General features: G+C 39.7%; 1 protein-coding gene across 1 annotated transcript in view; it reads right to left on the reverse strand.

The window, feature by feature from the left end:
* P2RY2 (purinergic receptor P2Y2) overlaps positions 1-23,107 on the reverse strand; it is a 60,183-nt gene extending 37,076 nt beyond the window's left edge. The window contains exons 1-2 of the mRNA XM_051987175.1: positions 22,996-23,107; positions 1,942-2,127 (exon numbers count right to left, since the gene is read on the reverse strand). The gene's annotated coding sequence lies outside the window, so the exon portion shown is untranslated. The remainder of the gene's footprint in view (positions 1-1,941; positions 2,128-22,995) is intronic.
* Between the last annotated feature and the right edge of the window lie 465 nt (positions 23,108-23,572).

A 23,572-nucleotide genomic window follows, 5' to 3' on the forward strand; every position in this document is an offset into this window, starting at 1 on the left:
CTAGCTCTAAATCTGTGATTCTATGATCCATTACTGAGAGGGAAGCCAGGAGTGTTCTGAAGCTGAAATGAGATAAAGAATGTAAAGCACTTTTCAAACCTTAAAAGACTATATAAATATCAATTTTAAATTTTCCTACAGTCAACAGGACTCCAGTTCAGTGATGGCTCCTTTCCCCTTTTCTTTTATTTGCTTTCTTGTGGAGCTCAAGTTGATAAATAGTTAAAAATATGTAACATTTTTACAATATTTAACAATTCCCCTGAGAAGAGGGGGAATGTATACACTGACATTTTTAAGTTTAATCTGAATTGTTAACACTTTCTAAAAGTTAGAATATCAACAAAACAATAGATCAAGACTAAATTTAAAGCAGATCTCTGAGGAGCAAATGCATACACTGAAAATTACACACACTAAGCACAAGCTGGTCAGAGCTGGTTCTGGTACACTTTTTGTTATTTTGGGGGAGGAGTCAAGAAACAGAAGGTGGTATGGCAGGCTTGAGGAAAGAAAAGAAGATTTGGAACATCTATTTTGAAGAATGCTAAAGGAAATCAATCAAGTCAAGTGTATCCCAGAAATCTATGTCCCTCTATTTTTTTTTTTTTTTACAGAAGTGAGAGACTATAGGTATGAAATACTGAATACTATCAGTTTCAGTTGATATCTTGGTTAGTTTTGCTATCTTTTTTAAATGTTAAATATGGTAGAAATATATGTTAAATCCAATATAAGAAAAATCAAATCAAAGAGGAAAAAAACATGAGAAAGAAAACAAAATGCAAGCAAACAACAACAAAAAGAGTGAAAATGTTATGTTGTGAACCACATTCATTTCCCACAGTCCTTTCTCTGTGTGTGGATGGCTCTCTTTGTCACAAGATTATTGGAATTGGTCTGAATCATCTCATTGTTGAAGAGAGCCACGTCCATCAGAGTTGATCATCATATAATCTTATTGTTGCTGTGTACAATGATCTCCTGGTTCTGCTCATTTCACTTTTGCTGTCTTATTTACTAATCCTTTCTAAAAATAACTCCATGGTGGTGGTGGTGGTGGTTGATTAGTTTTGTGAAATTATTTATTTTTTTCCTATTTTTTTAAAAATTGTTACAAAAAAAGTCTTCCTAGATAATGGAAGGGAAGACATATTCAGAAATGAAGGTGATATAAAAACAAAATAGTAAATATTTTAAAATTGAAGTTAAAAAGAGTAAAAGAATTACCTTATAGTGGAAAGAGCACTATTGAAATGAGACAACATAGCTTGTAGTGGACTCGGTCAACTCAGTTTTGTGATTTTCTCCAGAACGCTATCTTTTCATGTATTCAGTGAGAGTCAAGGAGGCAGATTGGGGGAGATAATGGGGACATGAGTGGCAAGAGAACAGAGCAGTATGACATTGAACTGGTAAATTCCTAGGTCAAATTTGAGAAGGAAGAAAGAGGAAAGCGAAGCCTAAACTGGAGCCATAGCCTGGGAAAGCACTAAGACTGGAGGAACTAGAGAGGTCAAGTGAGATTAAAGAATAGATTTCAGAGATGGAAATGGTGATGGGAGGCAATGATCAGATATGGAAGGGGAAACTCTGTGTGTAGTGAGAAGGTCAGGGGCATGGTCATCTCTGTGGTGTGGCTGATCAAGAGTAAAAGTCTGGGTCATGGGTGCCAAGGGTATTCGAGGAAATCTCAATGTCTATGTATTGCATGTATGTATTGATGCAGGAGTTAGGGAAAAGAGGAAGTGGTGAGCAAAATTCTGAATCTGTTGATAAAGGAAAAAATTAAGGAGGCACTAGAGAAGGAAAATGACTTTGAGGCCAGAAATTAAATGCATTGAGATAAGACAATATTATCGAAGCCACCTGCTAGTGGCTGCTGGGGAGCTGATTCTGACTAGCAGAATAGATCCCTTCCTGTGAGAGGATGATACTGACCTCTTGCATCCGATTTATTTCACTCCCAATTCACAAGCAACTTCTGCACCAGTAAAAGCTGATTTGCAATTTCTTCAAATGTGTTATGATTCACAGCTGTGGGGAGAACTGACTCACCCCTTCACACTTAGGCATGGTCCTTAACAGGACAAGAGTATACTTCTGCAGGTTGAGAGGAGACTGGGTCTAGAAACAGCAATGAAATAAGAGAAAGTGCATGTTACTAGAAAAGATAACCAGGATTATTTTGTCTTCTGGGGGAGTCAGAGGAGGAAGTGGTTTGAGATAAGGGACACTTGTTAAAGATAAAATGAGATCCTCCAGGATTCAATAGAATGAACCAGAAATACTCTGTGGATATTGGGGGACCCTACCCAACTAGAAATTAGAGTGATAATATGGAATCTAATCTAGGTGCACTCCAGGCCTAAAGCAGTGAGCCATGCCCTTCCACCTTTCCACTGCAATACAGGGGAACTCAGCTCAGGAAGGAGAAAATCAACTAGGGTGGTCTGGACAGAGATGAATTCCTTTGGCCAGATTGCTTGGAGGCAACCTAGTCACATAATCAAGTCAAATTCTCAGCAGGAGCTAGACTTTTAGCCTACCTCCTCATTAATATATCTAACTTCTCATTAACTGTTGTTCACCAGTGAGGGTTGATTTTCACCTGTCGGGGTGCCTCTTTTTCCAAAGGTATTAAAACATTCAGGGATCCCCATGGTTTTGTCTAGTTACCAAGAGAAACCAGTGACCATTAATTTACTGATTACCAGTTAGTCTAATTAATAAACTGATTATTAATTACCCAGAAATTGTCTGTTGGGCTTTTAGTCATCTCAAAAACTAAGAAGTAAGAATTTAATGACTCTAAAAGTTTACCCTCATAAAATTCAAAAATGTGATGGCTGCATGGGTTCATGATTCTGTAGTTGTTCTATGATTCTAACATCCTAAAAGTATGAATGGACGCCTAGCACCATTTCTTAGAGTGGGCCATTCCTTTACATTGTCTCTCTCTCTCTCACCCAAAACACACAAACCTTACTTACCCACCCTAGACACCTCTGGCCCCCCTCTACCTTAGATCTCCAGAGTTAATGGGACAGGAAGAAGAGCTTTGAGGGAAATTGAGAATAGTATCCCATATGGAAATAGCTTATGGAAATTCTGAAGTTAGTGGGAAAACATGTGTCCAAAACATTGTATTTATATCTTATTGGAATCTTTGAAATTATCTGACATACTCTTCCCATTTTAAAAATCACTAGGGGGAACACAAGGTTTTATAAGGGTGACCGTTAAAAACTATCTTTGCATACATTTTGAAAATAAAAAGCTATTATTTAAAAAAAATTCACTGGAGGAAGTTAGAAGCACTGGTCCTGAAGTCAGGAGAAATTCAACCTCAGATACTTGATATTTACTAGCTATGTGACCCTGAGGAAGTCATTTAACCTCAGCTACCTTGCAAAAAAGAATGAAAAGATAAATCACTGAATCATTACTTTCTTTCACAGATGAGGAAACTGAGGCACAGAAAGATAAATGGGCTGTCCCAAGGTTACACAGCTAGTAAGGGGTAAAATCAGGAACAGTACCCAAGTTCTTGAATCTAGTGTATTTTAAGACCCAGCATGCAACTTGTTTCTCAGATAGAAGTGTCCCAGCCCTTACTGTGACTCCCACTCTGGGGGAGGCTCAGCTCCTGAGAGCCTGACTTTGGGGCAGAGATCTAAGTCCATCCCCCATCCTTGGCCCTAGCCTGTGGTCTGGCCTTGGTGTTGGCAACAGCTGAGATAGATGTTATCAAGATTTTTGCAAAACACCAGAGTATTGTGGGCTGAATAGTCAAGCGGATGGAAGGAGGGAGGAAGATAGAAAGGGAGGGGTCCACAAGCTGCTGAACTGACCTTATTCAAACCCCGCCTCTCCCAGGAAGTTCTTGCGGAACATCCAAGCCCAAGCAAGCCCTTATGAGTCTGAAATACATCTTAATGAACTCACTCAGGGAACATCCTGCCTTGTTCTCTAATTATCTGGGGCTTGGGAACATGTGGGTGCTCCTCTCAAATCAAGGGTTCTCTGAGGCCAGGACTAGAGTCTTCCTGAGGTCAGGGACCATGTCTCTTATCCCCCCCTCCCAGACCTGGTAGGACAGGGGCTGTCTTCCCCCTGAGACCTAAAATCTGGATTGAATAGAGCCATTATTAAATCCAGGTCAGGAAGATCTCCTGTGCTATAACACTCCATCATTTACAAAGCATTTCCCTCACCATATCCCCAGCAGGTTGGTAGTATCATTAAGTTTTTTCATTTCCCAAGAGGAAGAAAATGAGCCATAAAGAGAAGAAAATGGTTTGCTCAAATAGCTGCTGCTGCTCCTATCTAGTTGTTTTCAGTCGTGTCCAATTCTTTGTAATCTCATTTGGGGTTTTCTTAGCAGAAGTAGGAAGTGTTTTGCCATTTACTTTTCCAGCTCATTTTACAGATGAGGAAACTGAGGCAAACAGGGTTAAATGACTTGACCAGGATTACACAGATAATAAATGTCTGAGGTTAAAGTTGAACTTAGGTTTTCATGACTCCAGACCAGTGCTCTACCCACTTTACCACCTAGCTAGCATTATACATGAAATGCAAATCCACAGTACCCTGGGGGGAAACAACGATGAAAAAGACATAGTATCTGCCTTTAGGAGTTGAGTTTTTTTTTTTTTTTTTTTTTAATAATTTCTCACAGGGAATAAATGGCAAAGAAAGGATTTGATCTCATGTCTCTTTTTAAATCTTTTATATTAAAGCTTTTTAATTTTCAAAACATATACATGGATAATTTTTCAATATTAACCTTTGCAAAACCTTGTGTTCCAATTTTTCCCCTTTCTCCTCCCAGCCTTTCCCCTAGATGGCAAGTAATCCAATATGTTAAATGTCTCATGTCTCTTTATTCCAAATCAGGAGTTGTATCAAATTGCCTCTAAGTAACTTTATAAAAACCAAAAGGATTTGGGGTAAGATGGAATTATCTGGCTAAAAGGGCCAGTCAAATCAACATTTAGGGACCAAACTTACTCATCCTTACAAGTTTAATTGTGCCTCTGTTTCTTCAGCTGTAAAATGGGCATATTAAGAGAATATAGGCTTTGTAGGCTGTCAACAGAGTCCAAAATGTTTAAAGAACTTGACCATACTTCCTCAAGTGTCAAGTAACAGAGTCCTGATTCCAAATCCATGCATGCTTCTACCATCCCCTGCTGCCTCACAAACACAATATGGGACTTTGCTTCCCATGCTTTCCTTTACCATCCCTTCTTTCTAGGCACGACTCATGAGTTTAGGGCATCTCGCCTTCTGCAGCAAGGAAATTGGTCCTGAGTTTCAGTGTGGGTGGACAGTCTTCCCTCAGGAGCCCCATCTGTCCCTAGCTTTAGATGCCATTACTCCCCACTGGAAAAATCTGAAGATAAGAGAGGGTAAAGAAACAGAGAAGGCCAGCAGCTGCTACCACTACAGGGAGCCAGGGTAGTCGCCTACCCACCCAGTTGGGTCCACAGGTGACGGCCTTGATCAGACACAGGGCAGGGGGATGGGTAAAGAACGAGGATCTGGCTCCAGTAAAGCCCTAAGCTTTCTACCCAACTCACCAGATTCAAGGATCTGCCCTAATCTATGAAATAAAGGTCTTCAAGGCCCCAGCTCAAGTCTTACATCCTTCAGAAAATCTTCCCCGACCATTCTAGGGCTATTAGGATCAAAACATTTGAAAATGGAAACGAGTCTAACCCTCTAAGAAGAAAACTGAAGCTGAGCTCAGAAGAGGAAAGTACACAGATTTTGAATGATTTTTAGAATAAGACTTTGTTTTCTGGCTCACAGTACTCAGATGCTTCTTGGATGAGTAGGTATGCACATATATACAGTAAACCTTAGATAACTGACTGATATTAAAAAAAAAAAAAAAAAAAAAAACCAAAGACTGGTCACCAAAACTCAGGTGGATGGATGGATACAAGGTCTTCATCTTGTCCCCTTATGATCTACAGAATCACAAAACGTCAGTGCTAAAGAAAAAGCTCAGACAATGTCTGCTTCAAAAACTCCTAATTTTACAAATGAGGAAATTCAGTCTGAGTCAAGAAAAGGATCTCAAATTCAGAGCTGGAAGGGGCTACTCTATGAGACAAATTTATAAAAAATAAGAGCTATTCCTCAGTCGATAAATGCTCAAAGGATATGAATGGGGAGTTTTCAGAAGAAATCAAAGCTATCTATAGTCATATGAAAAAATGTTTTAAGTCATTGATTAGAGAAATACAAATTAAAACAACTCTAAGGTACCACCTATTAGATTGGCTAATAAGACAGGAAAGGGGGTGGATGGAAAGGGAAGGGGGAAAAGACAGAGACACCAAGGCATTGTTGGTGGAGTTGTGGACTAGTCCAACAATTCTGTAGAGCAATCTGGGACTATGCTCAAAGAGCTAATAAAATTGTGCATATCATACCCTTTCACTCAACAATACCACACCTGGGCTTATATCCCAGAGATTTTTTTAAAAAGGGGAAGAGGAACTATTGGCATGTTTTAATTAATTAAATTAACTAAATGTTTTAATTAATTAAAGCTTGTTGACTTAAGAGAAAGGAAACCCAAATTCAAAACTTTTCTGCCCTGTGCCTAATACCAGTAGATACAGGGAGAGTATATCCTGATGGCCATATTTATAAGAAGAAACTTGTTGTAATGTAACATCAGGTCTGATACATAATAGCTATGAACATAGGAAACTCAATCCAGAGTTTTCGGTTTCAAGTCAGAAGACCTTAGTTTACCCTTCAAGAAAATGGAACTGTACTATCTGTTTCATAGGACTGTTGTGGAGAAAATGTTTTGGAAACTATAGAAATGAGAATTATTATTATGAATTACTCACTTCACCAAACATGGTAAGTGTCTACCATGTACTGAAGCTCCATGCTCAGAGTGGGTAAAAAATGAAAAATCATATAATTCCTGCCCTCAATGAACCTAGCCTAGGAAAGGTTCAGAATTATTTGAAATGTTCAGAAGAAGTAGCAGCTCTAGTGTGAGGGTTTGCCAAATCCTTTTCAGGGCTGTTCATCCATTTTTGGTGTCTATCTTTACGGCTCCAAGAAGCTATAATATACATGGGTAGTCACACCCCAGTAAACCATCTAGAGACGGACTAAACTAGTCTGATGACAATCAAGGGGTCATGAGTTAGAGGAATTTCTACCACAAGCATGCAAAGATGGATGGATGGATGGATAGATGGATGAGAACAATTTGTTCCAATGGCTATGAAGGTGCTTAGAGCTTGGTCAGACTTCATAGAAGCAAAGATCATCCACTGAATCTGAGCCATCCATCACCAGTCATCCTGGTTTTTGTCCTATCACTGGACTTAAATGACTTTGAAAAAATGAGACTGATGACTCTGTGTAACTCTGCCTCTCTTAAATCCAATTCATTCACAAATCAAGGCATCACTCCATGATGTCATTCTACTCCTCTTCTTTAGAAAAGGAGAGATGAACAACAACAGCCCATAAAAGGAGTACAATGGGTACATAAATACGTTAACTAATTTGGAAGATAAGAGTTTGGGGATGGCAAAGTTTCAGTTCAAGGGCTCTAGAAAAATGCTTTCAGGGAAAGATACCTGGACAATTCTGAAGAAGGAAAGGTATAATATTCTCTCTAAAATGTAATGTTCTTCTGTTGAGGTTTTCTTGGGGTCTCTGAGAGCAGCCTTCATTGCAGTTCAGTAATCACAAGTGCAGCCAGGTGTTAAAGTCCATATCCTTTATTGCCTCTTTCTAAGTCCTATCTCCTTCAATTTGGGGCTCGGCTAATTTTCTGGAGGCTTTCCGGAGTCTTGGTTTAGTGGGGAAGCGAAGGAGGAGAGCCTGCCACCAAGGTGGTGTGAGATGAGATGAATCTGTCTGAGTCCAACGGTTTGTGCTCCAGCCTTCTGTCTGATTGTCTCTGAATCTCTGAATCTCCCTGGTTGAGGCTTCTAGCTTATATGCTCCACACTGAGTACAAACCAATCATTATATCACTAGAAAACCATTATTTGTTGTAGAATTAAATCAACGATAAACTACATCTAACCATTGTCTTCTTAAGTTCCACTTAGTACCTTGTTTCAAGTTCTGGCCCATAACATCTCCTTATAGGATTAAATCAATCATACTGAACCATGCTAAACTAGATAACCACTGTCTCTATCAATTCCACTGACTTAGTAACTTGTAAGAATCCTTTGTTTCAAGTTCAGAGTTCTGGCCCATAATTGAAAGGACTTGAAAATGAGGGATGAGAGGTGGGGTAAGTTAGGAATCTATATTCTAAATCTAGGGAATAGTGTGGTTAAAATTCGGGAAAAATAGAATGGCTGGAATGTATGAATTAGATTAGATAGGAATCAGTTCTTCAAAAGATCACCGTACATTTATTAAGCACCATTATGTGCCAGGCTCTTCTGATGCAAACTCCAAAAAAGGGAACAAGCTATGCTCTCTCTTACATTCTATTACACATATCTATCTGTATATATTATACATAGGTAAATATTTGGAATAAATTACCATATGATAAATAACAAATATCAGGTAATTAAAGAATAAGCATTAGCAAGAAGAAATATAGGTCAGGAAAGGTTTTGTACAGAAGATGGTAACTGAGCAGTCTTGACAGAAGAGAGAAATTCTTTGAGGCTGAGGTGAGGTAGGAATGAATTCTAGGGATAAGGGAAGGTTAACATTGAGATACAGAGAGAAGCACCCATAGTTAAGGGACATAATATGAGTAAAGCTCCATCCAAGGAAACTGAGAAGGATTGGTCAGACAGGTAAGAGGAGTCCAAGAAGAATAGTGTCATAAAAACCCAGAGAGGAGAAAGCCTCGAGGAGGGAGGGGATCAGCAATGTCAAATACAACAGGTTGTTGCTTGTCCTTTGTTCTCGAAGAAGATCATGAGATCAGGGAGGTGATGCCAGGATATGCAAGTGAATTGGATTTAAATCAGGAAGGATTGTGCAAGATTACCTGCTGGACTGAGAAATGACCATCAGATCTGACAGTTATAAGATTGTTAGCAATTTTAGAGAGAGTAGTTTTGGTTGAGTGAAGTCAGAAGCCTGATTGCAAAGGTTGAAGAATGACTGAGGACAGGAAATGGCGAAAGAGGGGTATCTAGATTTTTCTAGGAATTTGACAGAGAATGGTCAGAGAGTATAGTCAGATATAGTATAACTTGAGGAGATATTTGTTTTAGAATGGGGGAACTTGGGTTTGTGAGCAGACCCTAGGGAAATAAAGAGGGAATTCAAGAGATTTTTGAAAAGAAAGACTGTTTGAAAATGCAGTCTAATGGAGAATTTAGTAGGGGCTGGAATCAAGAGCACATGCAGAAGGATTGGCCTTGGCAAGAAGGGTCGTGTCTTTGTTAGAGAGAGGAGACTTGAAGTGATGTCAGGGGCTTTGGAGTCCAAGAGAAGGAGAGAAGAAGTGAATGACCTCAGTTTTCTCAGAAAAATCAGAGCTGAACTTAGAGAGCTGTTAGGGAGAAATGTGGGAGGCTTACAGAAAGATGAGGTTTGGAATAGTGTCTGTAGATAATGACATAGGGACTCAACTGGGGAGGAATCCAAAAGCATGGCCTTGCTTCAGGGAGAGATTGAGGTTATTGTGTGGGATTAACTGAGTGAAGACACTCTCATGGGAATATAGCCTTAAACTATACCTTAATTGTGACTTGAGACTTTATACTAACAAATAGAGCTATAGCTAAAAAGTTGCAGGTGTTTGTCCCATCGGGTTTCCCACCGCTGGTTATTAATTAATATTTAAGTACCTCTTTTAAAGGCAATTTATTCTTTTGTTTCTGGGTTAGATTTGAGTAGAATGTCAGCCTGGACTACCCCAAACAATGGGAGAAAAGGCCAGGCTGGGAGGGGTGGGGGCTTCTGCATTCAGGCTATTTAATCTTGTGTTTTGCAATTTTTACTTTATTTTTACTAACAAATACCTTGTCAGATGGGAGATGCCCTTTCTCAGGAGGTCCTAATAACCCCCTTTTTTCTTTTTCTTACTCAGAGAGTCTGTTTTTTGTGGTCGATACTGTCCCACACATTATATAACATGAATTTACAGTGGATATAGTAGCACAGGTGTTGAAGCAAGGAATAGAGGACAGTAAATGGCAGGTTGAAAAGTTTGTTTTATTGGTTGGCAGTGGGGACTTAGCCAAGGGTTTTTTCCCTTCAGAAGGGACATGATCATGCAATCATTCAATCAACAAGCATTTACCAGGTTCCTCTATGCCATGGGAAGCTAGGTAGTGCATTGGCTAGAACCCTGGACTTGGAATCAGAAAGAATGATCTTCATGAGTTCAAATCTGGCCCTACATGAACCTGGGCAAGTTACTTCACCCTGTTTGCTGAAGCAAAACTGAAGTTTCCTTATCTATAAAATGAGCTGGAGAACTATAATGGACATCAGGAAGATTTCCCCAGGCAAGACACTGATGGCTATTTGGGGGAACTGAGTGCAGAAATACTCCACAATGAACTCATAGGGCACAAATAAGCCCAAATCCCCACTGGCTTCCAAAGACCATTAGACTTCTATCCTGCAAACATCAGACTCCAGGAATGGTTTGGGCTGGGAGCTTGAGATATAGATATCAAGGAGATCTAGAGAAGGAAGAATATGTAAGGGAAGGAATAAAAGTGGGTAGGGAAAGGAGAGGAAGAAAGGGAGGAATGGTTAGTATAGACAAGGAGAGAAACCAAACTCCTCCCAGGCTGCCCCTCCAATGAAGAAAACTGAGCCCCACCCTTTTCTCACCAGGATGAACCATCATTATCTTATTAACAAACCTGAAGAAGATTTTGGGTAGAGGGTGAAAATCCCTTTAGGCAGTATTGGAAGTCTAAACTCTCACCATATTCTTCTCATTCAACCACATGGGGGATTATAGCTTAAACAAATAGCCAGTCCTTAGATTTAGATCTTACCTCTGGACTCTGAAAACTTTGTAGAACAGACTAAGATTGATGTCTTTTTTTTTTTTTTACATGAAAAAAATTTTAATACACTTATATCCTGTATTTCCTGTAATACTTTGTTTTATATGATTTGGCATTTAGTTTACAATATATTGGATAAATATTCTATGAAGCCATACTTTTATCATATTGGATATTAAATATAGCTTGAATAAACAGCTAGTTTTTCTAAGTCCAAACTTTATTATAATATATAAGGTTTCTGGTATTTAAATTAGACAAGTTTCAAGGCCACTAATATAGATGTCTCTCCATCTCTTGGATAAATTTCCTTTTTTTTTTTTTTTAAATAATAGCTTTTTATTCTCAAAGTACAAGTAAAGATAGTTTTCAATATTCACCTTTTCAAAACCTTGTGTTCCAAATTTTTCTCCTTCCCTTTCACCCCCTCCTTTTCCCTAGACAGCAAGTAATCAATATATGTTAAACATGTGCAATTCTTCTATACCTATTTCCACAATTATCATATTGCACAAGAAAAATCTGATCAAAAAGGAAAAAAACAGAGAAAAAAACAAGCAAATAACAATAAAAAGATGAAAATATTATAATGTGATCCATATTTAGTCCCCACAGTCCACTTTGAATGCAGATGACTCTCTCCATCATAAGTGTATTGGAATTGGCCTGAATCACCTCATTGTTGAAAAGAGCCACATTCCAGCAGGGCCAGGAGATCATTATATATTTCAACAACAATACTAAATGATGATCAATTCTGATGGACCTGGCCATTCTCAGCAACGAGATGAACCAAATCAGTTCCAATGGAGCAGTAATAAACTGAACCAGCTATGCCCAGCGAAAGAACTCTGGGAGATGACTAGAATCATTACATAGAATTCCCAATCCCTATATTTTTGCCTGCCTGCATTTTGGATTTCCTTCACAGACTAATTGTACAACATTTCAGAGTCCGATTATTTTTGTACAGCAAAATAACGGTTTGGTCATGTATACTTATTATGTATAAGATTGATGTCTTTACAATTCAATTACAAGTCATTACCTCCCAGATCTGGTCTTCTTCAAGAAACAGCAAACAATTAAAACTATTAGGTAACTAAGTAGCTCACTGGATAAGGAGCTAGATCTGAAGTAAAGAAGGACCTGAATTCAAATTTAGTCTCTGATATTCACTAGCTGTGTAATCCTGGATAAATTACTTAACTGTTTGCCTTAGTTTTCTCAACCGTAAAATGAGGATGATTGGGACAGCTAAATGGTGCAGTGGATAGAATACCATCCCTGAAATCAGGAGGATCTGAGTTCAAAAGTGGTCTCACTCACTTAACACTTCCTAGCTGTGTGATCCTGGCAAGTCACTTAACCCCAATTGCCTCAGGAAAAAAAAAAAGAAAGAAAGAAAAAAAGCACTTATTTCACAGGGTTGTTGGGGAGATCAGATATTTGTAAAGCACTATAAAAGTAAATGTTGAAAACTATCTTTACTTGTATTTTGAAAATAAAAGGCTATTATTAAACTAAAAAAAAGAAAATGAAAACAAAATTTTTAAAAATAAAAATAAGAATAGATCAAAAAATTGTAAGGCACCTAGCATAATATGTGACAAGTCACTTAAACCCCTCAGCAAAGAAAAAAAAGATTTAGGGATATGAAGTTATTTTGCCCACTCACACAGCATGTTAGTGACAGCCAGCAACTGGAACCCATATCCAATGGTCCCTTCAATTATTAATCATAATTATTTTCATTTGTATAGCATTTTACCCTTTTCGAAGTTTCTCCATTAGAGGTTTTTTTGCCCTTCTTTAACACCAGAGTTTACCATGGCTTGACACACAATAAGCACTTAATAAATGTTTGTTAACTTGATTTTCATATAAATTATCTTATTTGCTCCACTGGCTTCAGGAAAAAAGTTTGAATTTCTGATCCTGGCAACCTTCTACAACCTGACTTCCATTTCAGTTTCCAACCATTTCACACATAGCTCTCCAGAGTCTCAACCAAACAGCAGGGATGATTTAAATGTCTTTCAAGCCCCATCCGCATTCAAATGCTACCTCCTTTCCCTAGGGGCAGTTAAATGGAATGCCCAACCTGGACTGAGAATGACTCATTTTCCTGAGTTCAAAGCAGATCTCAAACATTAATTAGCTATGTGACCCTGGGCAAGTCATTTAGTCCTGTTTGCCTCAGATCCCTCATCGGTAAAATGAGCTGAGGAGGGAAATGGAAAACTATTCCAAATCTTTGCCAAGAAAAAACTCCAAATGGGATCACAGATTAGATAGGATGATAAAAGCAAATCTTTCTCTATACTCTTCATCTAGATTAACCTTTTTGGTTCACATAGGGGAAAACTAAGCCTAAAAAAGGAAAGGAACTTCTCTAAATTTTCAAAGTAAGGTAGGACTAGAACCCTAATTCACCAACCCACTTTCCCAGGCCCCACCCTTCCAGCTGCACCTGATAAGGAGCAGAGAAGCTGGCCTTTTGGTGGTAGGTGGGAACATCAGTTCACAGGGAGAGAAAAATCGGTAAAATTCTACTTATCAGGCAAATAGCAAATATGAGCGTTTATCTTGTTCTCAGAAGCATTGAATCCCTTCCTCTCCAGTCCCTTCATTATCTCTGCTTGCACAGAATGTTTTATTCAAACAATTAGAAGCAGACTAGGATACTGGAGGAAGATCAGGATTATTAGTAATGACCTTTGGTCTTTTTCCCTCCTCGACTCTCACAGTCCATCAAACAAAAGAACTCCATGCTAAGCCATGGGGTTTTGAACTCTGTAGTCTATCCTCAGTTTCCTTCCAGGTCTAAGCAAATACTCTATGCAAGGATCTTTCTACTTCTAATGTTCTCTCTTTTTTTATTTATCTCTCCCTTCCCCAAACATTTCCTATGTGTCAAGCACTCTTCAAATTGTCAGATTGATTGGGAGGATGAAGCTCTATAGGGAAGGGGAAAGAGCCTCCATTCACTGTACAAACCAGCCAATCACAAGGCTCAAAAGAACTTATTTAGCCATTCTTTCATCTGTCTCTCACAGCACTCCTAAGAAGGAATCACTTTTTCCCATTTTACACATGAGGAACTGAGACTCAGAGCAAAGAAATGATTTGTGAGAAAAGTTTATTTCATTTATTTTACCTATGAAGAAATAGTGTTTTACCTAATAGTAAAAAGTGGTACAAGACTAGCCTGGGACTCAAGCTGATCCTAAATCTAGGGTTTTCTCTATTATCTTATAATCTTATTTTGAGAGTTGAAGAAGAAAGATGGATAAATTAGCTGTGAATGAACATAGCAGTAAAATGAAAAAAGTTTTTCCTCCTCCAAATAAGCTTCTCCTGACCTTCCCCAGCCCTGAATGAGACACATTTGGAATATATTTCTGGGATTCCAAAGGAGAGCATTTAGATTCCTTCAGAAGAACTCTGGAGAGAGCAGGTAAACTTATCTCCTCCTGTTCCATTACTCTCCCCATCTCCACCTCTGCCAATGATTTCTGAGAGGAACATTTAGAATCTTTCAAGAGGATTCCCAGGGTGACCATTTAGAATCCCAGTGGAAGATTCTGAAGAGAGAAAGACTTCAGTAGCTTCCAGCTCCACTTACTCTAGCTTATTTCTTTTGCTTTTAATCACATTTCCTGTTCCTTCCTGGAAAGAGGCCACTAACCAAAGATTTATCCCAAATGCTCCCTACCTCTCAGAAGCAAGTGGTTAAGCCCTCACCTCTCCCTAACCAAGCCTGGATTCCCTTTTATCACCAACCTCAGTAGGGCAGGGGAGGAAGACACATCTTGCAAAGTTCTCCGCCCCCCTTCCTTCCGAGTAGTCAAGGTTCATAGGCTCTATTTGGGAAATTGGAGATGGAATGTGTCCCTTTGCCTGGGCTGGTGATTGGGTGGGAAAGGAAACTGGGAGATGTATTAAGAAATTATGAAGCTTGAATGCAAATTGTAGCATGCTATTTTAAACTTTTTTTTGCTTTTTCTTTCTTGTTCTTTTAGTTCTGATTTTTCTTTTATAACATGACTAAGATGGAAATAAGTTTAAAATGATTGTACATGTATAACCTATATCAGATTGCTTGCTATCTTGGGAAGGGGAAAGAGAAGAAGGGAGGGAAGGGGGAAAGGAAAATTTTAAAAAATGAACGGTAAAAATTGTCTTTACGGTGTCTACTCACCTAGGCACCATTCTTGCAAGAATGTAAAAATAAATATTTCCTGTATTCATCAATGAGTCAGTGGAGTTTTTGCTTTCAAGCTTCTTTCCCTAGAGGGGACTGGGAATGACCAGGATTCATGTCCAGTCTAGCCTCTCCAAAAACTGTTTCAGTCTACTTTTTTTTCCCACAACTCCATCTTCCTGAGTCTATACTCAGTCACAGTTCCTATCTTCCCCCTGTTTCCCCAAAGAGACATTTCCATCAAAATGCACACACACAAAAAAAGACTCAACCCAGAAGTACAGCCTCTCTACTTCTTGACTACAACTTTAATGAGACTAAATGCCAGCAAAACTGAGAATCATCTTGTTATGCTACTGCATGAATAAGTGAAGGTTCCTCTAGTTTTAATTCTTTGGCTTTATGCTAAAATAGAACCTATGTAAGAATGCAAAAAGTTATCAACTGGTTTCTTGGATACGAATTCATTACCTTGATCAGATCTAGTTACAGAGATGCTCTTCTGCTCCCAAACTAAAGAAAAGAAATCAAAAACAGAACCCTGTAGCAAATAAGCCTTGTTAAGTAAAGCAAATCCACACCTTGACCATTTAAAGAAAAAAAAAAGGAAAAGGGGCATCGAAGGTGGTGCAGTGGGTAGAGCACCAGTCTTGAAGTCAGGATGACCCGAGTTCAAATGTGATCTCAGACACTTAACATTTCCTAGCTGTGTGACCCTAGGTCATTTAACCCAATTGCCTGAGAAAGAAAGAAAAAAAAGGAAAAAAAGAAATATTCCTTAATTTTCTGATTCAGTGCTCTCTACCGATCAAATCCAGTTTTTTAGAAGTCTTTATGATTTTAATGTTTTCCTAGTTTTACTTAAAATATCTTCTTTAGTGAATTATTTGAGATTTCACATTATCATTAATTTCATGTAATTATTTTTGCATTTTAGTTAACTACCTTATTAAAATTTTATTAATAAGATCATAAATTATAGCTGAAAAAGACTTTAGAAGTAATATATGTTACTATCTATATAAACACACACACACACACACACACACACACACACACTTCTCAGGAGAATTCCCTAATGCATTAATGAGTTTCAAAGTCTTTATTAGGGAGTTCTGAAAGTATCACCTTATGGAAAGGACAAAAATAATATCTTAATTAAGTCTTGGTGGATGGGGATGCCCCCAGATAAACTATTTTGGCCTGGACCTCTGGGAGGACATAAACAATTATGTGACATATTACTGCAGGGCTTCAAATCCAGCCTCAGATATTTACTAGCCATGTGACTCTGGACAAATCATTTAACCCTATTTGCTTGAGTTTCCTCATCTGTAAAATTATCTGGAGAAGGAAATGATTAACCACTCTAGTATCTTTGCCATAAAAACCTAAAATGGGATAACAGAGTCAGACATGCTGAAAAATGTCAACAAATCTGGGAGGACAGACTGCTATGAGAAGAATCAGCAGCATTTTGTGTTGCTCTACCTAGTAAACAGGGTTGACAAACCATTTTTATATTTTTCATTCTTTCCCCCACTTCTGTTTTCCTTCTAGAGAGATCCTGGGAGCATGACAATTAGGAGGTGAGGGAATGGAGAGAATCATCTTTCTAAAAGATATTAATGGATTCCTTATAGTAGAGACAACCATATTCAGACTTTCAGAGGGATTCATTAGGGTGAAAAAGGGACTAATCAGAAGGCTGGGATGCTACTCATCTGGGACTCTTAAGGTCAGTTCCCTACAAAGGAGAGTGAAATCCTTGGAGTGGTGCTAAATCTGGATGACTTTAAGATTCCTTCTCCAAGAGAAACTGTACTGATTGTTGATGAGCTACTATGAAAACTTTATGTATCTTCTAAGTCTTTTGTCTTCATTTTCTGTCCAGTGAAAACAAAAAGGTTGTACCCAATAAATGGATTAATTTCCTGTACTCCACGTACAGTATGTTTTTTTTCACATCTGTGGAGATTCAGAAATAAACTATATTCAGAAATTCCCTAGAGTAACCATGGATGTGGATGCAATGAGCTCAAGATATACTATTTGGGGGTAATCCCCAGGCCCAAACCATAGGAACCCAGGACTTGGGAGGTTGAGTTAATTTTAAAAAATGAGAAAAAAAATAAGAAAATGAATTTGTACCCAAGGCTATATAAGTAGTAAGTAGCAATATAAGAATCTGAGTCCAGGTTTGCTGACTTCCATGTCCTGAGACTTCAAGATGCATCATTCTTTCCACTGCACTGCAGAGTAGTCGTATTATTATAATTACAATCCAAAAATGACAGTTAAGCTCCCACCTCACCCTATCCTCCCACCCCACCCCCTAGCAAAAAAAAAAAAAAAAATCACAGCTAATTCTAAACTCTCCCAGAAGAAAAAACTTCAGAGGACATAGTCTAACCTGCACCTGAAGCAGGAACCTATATGGCAGGAGCTGTTGTGGAACAGACTATATCTATATTTGGAGGCAAGAGCTCTAAATTCAAATTCTGTCTGACTCTAGTGGTTGTGTGCCCACAGAGAAGTAAATTTTCCCTAATAGTCTAAGTCTCAAGGTTCTTCCCAATAAAATGGGAATGACACTTGTAACACAGCAACAAGTATTTTTCAAGAAGCTACTGTTCAGTAGGTATCTTGCTAGATATTGAAAATACAAAAATAAAAGGAAAATAGTCAAATCCCTAAAGAATCTATGTGCATATCTACATACATACACACCTATGCATATCTACATGGATTCAGATATCCCTATCATGCATATATGCATACATGCACACACATACAGCTAGTACAGCCATGGGAAAATCCTTGGATCTGAAATCAGAAAGACTCCTCTTCCTTAGCTCTAATCCAGTCTCAGGCACCAGGTGACCCTGGGCAAATCACTTAACCCTATTTGCCTCAGTTTCCTCATCTGTAAAATGAGATGGAGAAGGAAATGGCAAATCATTCCAGTATCTCTGCCAAGAAAACCCCCAAAAGGGTCATGAAAAGTTGGACATAACTGAAAAAAAGACTGAACTGAAAAATAAATATATACTTATATATGCATTAATATATACATATATGTAAATAAATAGAAGAGACATACCCACAGAGAAAAAAAAAAGTTTTCCTATGAACTTGTGGTCTTCTCCATTACAGTGTAAGCTTCTTATGAGCAGAAATGGTTTGATTCTTTGTACTTGTATTCCCAGGGCCTAGCCCAGTGCCCTGCTTATCGACTTACTAATTGTTGGAGAGGCTGTAGAAGGGAAAGAGATTGGACAAGATGCTATCTGAGATCACAGGACCATAGAATCATAGATGTCAAACTTGAAAAGCCTTTGTCCAAGATTCTCTCCTGCTATGAGATTCTGGGGATAGAAAAAATCTCACATTTCTATGTTGCTTTTAAGGTGACTTCCCCACAACATTCCAGGCAAAATGGTGTTGTTACCTTGATTTTATAGATAAAGATACTAAGGTTCCTGGAGGAGATCTGATTTCCTCAGGATCACACAGCTGGGAAGTAGCAGAGTGGGCCTAGAACTGAGGGCTGCCGACCCAGAACTTTCTACTATACTTAGAGATTTCTTATTCAGAAGTGCCAGTTCTTCCTGTCACAGCTTGCCCAGGCTGGCCCATTGCCCAGCTCATGGCTCCAAGCCACCTACCCCAAAGCTCTTCTGGCACTTCCAACCTCAACCTCACACCCCCTACCCCATCCCTGACACCTGCTGCTGGATAACCTTTCCAGGCTGCAGAGATCTCCTCATCTCCAGCCCACCTGCTGGGCAAACCCCCTGCACTTCCTGGCCATGCTTGCCTTCTAGAGAACCCTTTCCCCTTTAGAGCTTCTCCACCAATTTCCAAACTCTGTCTTCTCCACCTTCCCACATATCAGGATTCTAGAATCTCAGAACCAGAAGGAGTATTGGAGGACATCTAATCTAATCCACACCTAGAAAGGAATTCCATCTCTGGGTTTTCTGATACAAGGTCATCTGACCTTCACTTGAAGATCTCCAGTGATGGGAAACTGATTACTTTATGAGGCTGCTACTCAAATGCTGTCTCTTCCAGGAAGCTTTCCCTGACCACTCCAGCCTACAGAAATCTCCCCTTGTTCTTTCCAGAGCCCAAAGACAAGATCCAGGCATGGATCATAGTCTTCTACTGCTGAAGTTTAGAGAGACCCCACTTAATCCAATCTCTTCAGTTTACAGATGAGGAAATTGAGGTCCATTCAGAAGAAATGATTTGCTTACTTTTCTACCTCTCGCTGTCAAGATCCACTTTTTCAAGGCTTCTTATTATCAGTTAGTTACTTCTAGAAATTCTGCACATATTTTTGTATTTATTGATACAATGTTCATAAAATCTCAGTAACATTTTATTTTCTGGAAACTCTGCACATATTTTGTATTTATTGATGCAGTGCTCCCAAAATCTCAATGATGTTTTAAACTAAAATTTAAAATGTCACTGAGACTTTGGGGACATTCTTTGCAGAAATTCTCTGAAGGCAGGGACCATTTCATTTTTACCCTTTTATACCCAGCACATAGGCTGGAACATGGTGGGTACTTCATAAATACTTGTTCATTTATTAATTTTAGAATTAACTTAGAATGTCAGAGCTGGAAGAGAATTTGGATCCCATGTCTTCCAAGCTCTTCGAATGGATGTTTTTCAGTCATTTTAATTATGTTTGATCCTTTGTGATCTCATTTGGAGTTTTCTTGATAAATGCACTGATTTGTCATTTCTTTCTCCAGTTCATTTAACAGATGGGGAAACTGAGGCAAATAGAGTTAAGTGTCAGATTTCCTGATTCCAAGCCCAACACTCCATTCACTGTGCCATCTACCTGCTTCATTTTACCCCCACCTTCAAACCTACTAGTGGGAAAGCTATAAGCCAGAGAGGAAAAGGGACTGAATGCCACACAGCCTCAGAAACAGAACAAAGATTGGACAATAAGTGACATTCCTATAGCCCTTACTGCTTGCTAAGCACTTTATCTTATCACATGATCATATTTAAATCACTTCCCCTCATTTAAATCACTTCAACTAATTTAAGCTTCACTGAAACTGTTAAGTCGGACATTAATGGTATCCTCATTTCACATGTGAGGGAACTGAGGCTCAGGATTGTTAAGTAAATCAGCTACAATCACAGTTACTGAGAATCAGAGGCAGAATTTAAACCCAGGCCTTTGGACTTAAAGTGCTACATGCTGTGCCTTCCACAGGCTGTGCCTTCCACAAGTCCAGTAAATAGTCCAATCTTTCCAGTCAGAGGGAGCTCTGACAAAACAGGGCCTTTTCCTCCCCCACAGTACCCTGGGCTGGCTCCTTGGGAGGCAGCCAGTCTATACATGCCTAATGGAATTGAACAAGAGTCTGCTTTACCCAACGGTAGTATTCCCTACCCTCACTTCCTAGACTTCCAAACTCTTCAACTCCCAGGACACAGTCTCATTACAAGTTCCACTCCTCCTCCAGGGCCTATCATACTCAGAGAATACTTACAGGGCCTTACAAGACAGGACTCTTTTTCCTCCTTGCCTTCTCTCTCCCTTCTGAAGCAGTTAATGAGGGCCCACAAGGTACACCCATCTGCCTTAGAGTTTCCTCTAGCATTTGGGCAATAAAAGTCAGTGACCTAAAGACAATAGATGAACCCCTCCCCAATCCAAATAATATCTAAGTAGATGATTCCAAAAGCAATAATTCCCAAAGAGCAGGAAAAAATTTAAAATCAAATATACAAGAAAGCATAATCTCAAAAATCAGATAATCCAAAGCAAAAACAAAATTAGAAAAAACAATCATTAATCTAAAACCAAGAATCATTGGATAATTCAAAAGAGCAAAGAATCAAAAAGCAATAAAAATCAAAAAACAATGAGTAATTTTATTCCATTCAACAAACATTTATTAAATTCCTACTGAATGTCAGATACTATACTAGATAATAAAGATACAAAGAAAAAAAGAAACAAAACATAACCTAAAATAATGAATAATTCAAAACAGCAAATAATTGAAAGAGGGAAATCTTAAAAAGCAGCTCATGCAAAAATAACAAATTTTTAATATTGGTTAATTCCAAAACGGTTAATGTCTAAACATAAATAACTAATAAACCAAAACAACAGATAATTTCTTGAACAGAGGGACCTGGTGGATACTACCAGTTTGCTAGCTCTGGAACTGACTTATAGCGAAACTGACATAGGCAAATCCCTAGCAGGGGTCGTCACATTTTTAAAATAGGGGGCCAGTTCACTGTCCCTCAGACTGTTGGAGGGCCAGACTATAGTAAAAACAAAAACTTTGTTTTGTGGGCCTTTAAATAAAGAAACTTCATAGCCCTGGGTGAGGGGGATAAACGTCTTCAGCTGCCCCATTTGGCCAGCAAGCCGTAGTTTGAGGACCCCTGCGAGGATCAGGGGGTCCCCAGCAACCAGAGGAAGGATAGGAAAGGTTTTAATTCTCCTCTGTTCTGGGTCTCCCCACTCAAAGCACCCAAAGAGGCTGGGGATATGTAGGGAACTTAGAGAAAATAATATGGAAAAGTGGCAGAAGACCTGGTGCTGGCTGATATAACTCTTTGATTGTGCCTCAGTTTCTCTCTAACTATATAAGTTCTAGAGTCTCTAGCTGCTCTAAAACCTATGATTATATAATGCAGAGTTTGTGTGTCTCTAGCCAATTCCTCAAATATTTATGCAGACACTTGCTGTGGTACCACCAGACATATAAAACATTATTCCCTCCCCCGCTTCGGGAGGAGGGCCCCAGAAGGCAAAGAGACTTGCTAAGGCCACATAGCTCCATAGATATGAGAACGCACTCGAAGCCTGATCTCCTAATTCCTGTTACAGGAGTCTTTTCCTCTGAGCTGAACTATCATTTCTGTCGTGTCCCGAGGGGGGCATGTGGACACATGTACATAACGTGTGTGATATGAACTAAAACTCCCTTGGGGGGCAGGGCGGGACTAAACTCGCTGTGGGGAGGGGCTGGAAGGGCAGTGACCGGGAGTAAGGAAGCCGAACCGACCTCTGCTTGCCCCACAAAACAGCCCGCACCAAACACTGGGGACTGGCGTGGGGCGCACGCGAAGTGGAGGTAGTCAAGCGAGCCGGATACCGGGAGCAGATCCGTCTTCAGGACCCATCCACTCAATATACCTACCCCCAGTCCAGGGAGCGCTAGTACCTACCACCCCTCGCCCCCCCACCGCCACCCCTACCCCCAAGCCAATTTCTCTCTCTCTGAAATAGGCCAAACCCATGCAGACTGGGATAGCACAGCCCAAACACACACAGTTTACACACCCTTTACAGATGGATTCTTGGGGACGAAGGGAAGGAAGAGAAAACACGCACAAAGTGACAATAATAGTCACACAAATATAACCGCAAGGACACAAAAGAACATGCTCACAGGACACACTCACAAAGTGAGCCACAATCACTTCACACAATCATCTTCCATACCCACTCATTCACATGCAGATAAAACTGCAGACGCACTTGGAAAGTCGCAGAGACTCCCGATAAGACACAATCACACACAGACATTGGTAAACGCATAATCGCAATTACAAATAATCATATTTCATCAAAACAGTCACACGGTCGCACACACAAACACACTAACAAAGTTGGTCGAGAACTCACACACACAAGCGCGCGCGCAAGCCCACGCACACCCAGCCTCTCCTTCTTTTATCCCAGGAGACTGGTCACTTGCCCCCGGATCTCCAGCTCACCCCGCACGGAGCCTGCTTTGAGTTTTTCTCGCGTCCCTCCTTTCTCTGCTACTGCAGCTACTGCGGATTCAGCTGCTCCTTTAGCCGCCCCGGCAGCTTCCTGCTCCCAGGACTCAGTCTTGGGTCCCGCGCGCTGGTCTCAGCCCCAGCCCCGCCCCTGACCTGGCCCAGCCCGCCCCGGGATCCCGCAGCTCAGGGCGCCCCCTCTGTCCGTCGGTCCTAGGTCCCGGCTCTTTCTCTGTCCCGCCCTTGGGAGGGGAAGTAAGGACGTAAGTACACGAGGAAAGACCCCCCCAACCATAACCTCTCCCCAGTCCAGATCCCTATCTCCAATAGCCTCCCCTCCTTTTCTCTTCCTAATTTTCACTCTGTTCCCCTCCAGCATCTTCACTCTACTTCCCTCCAGCCTCTTCAACCCAACTCCATTCCACTCTATTCCACGTAATTAATTCAACAATCTTCAATACTGGGTAGCAGAGATAGAAAGACAAAATGAAGTAGAAGATGACTTCAAGGAGAAATAACCCTAAGCAGAGAAGTAAATAAAAAATCCATACCAAATTAAGGTAATAGAAAG

The sequence above is a fragment of the Antechinus flavipes genome, chromosome 3 (assembly GCF_016432865.1).
Source record: "Antechinus flavipes isolate AdamAnt ecotype Samford, QLD, Australia chromosome 3, AdamAnt_v2, whole genome shotgun sequence".
NCBI lineage: Eukaryota > Metazoa > Chordata > Mammalia > Dasyuromorphia > Dasyuridae > Antechinus > Antechinus flavipes.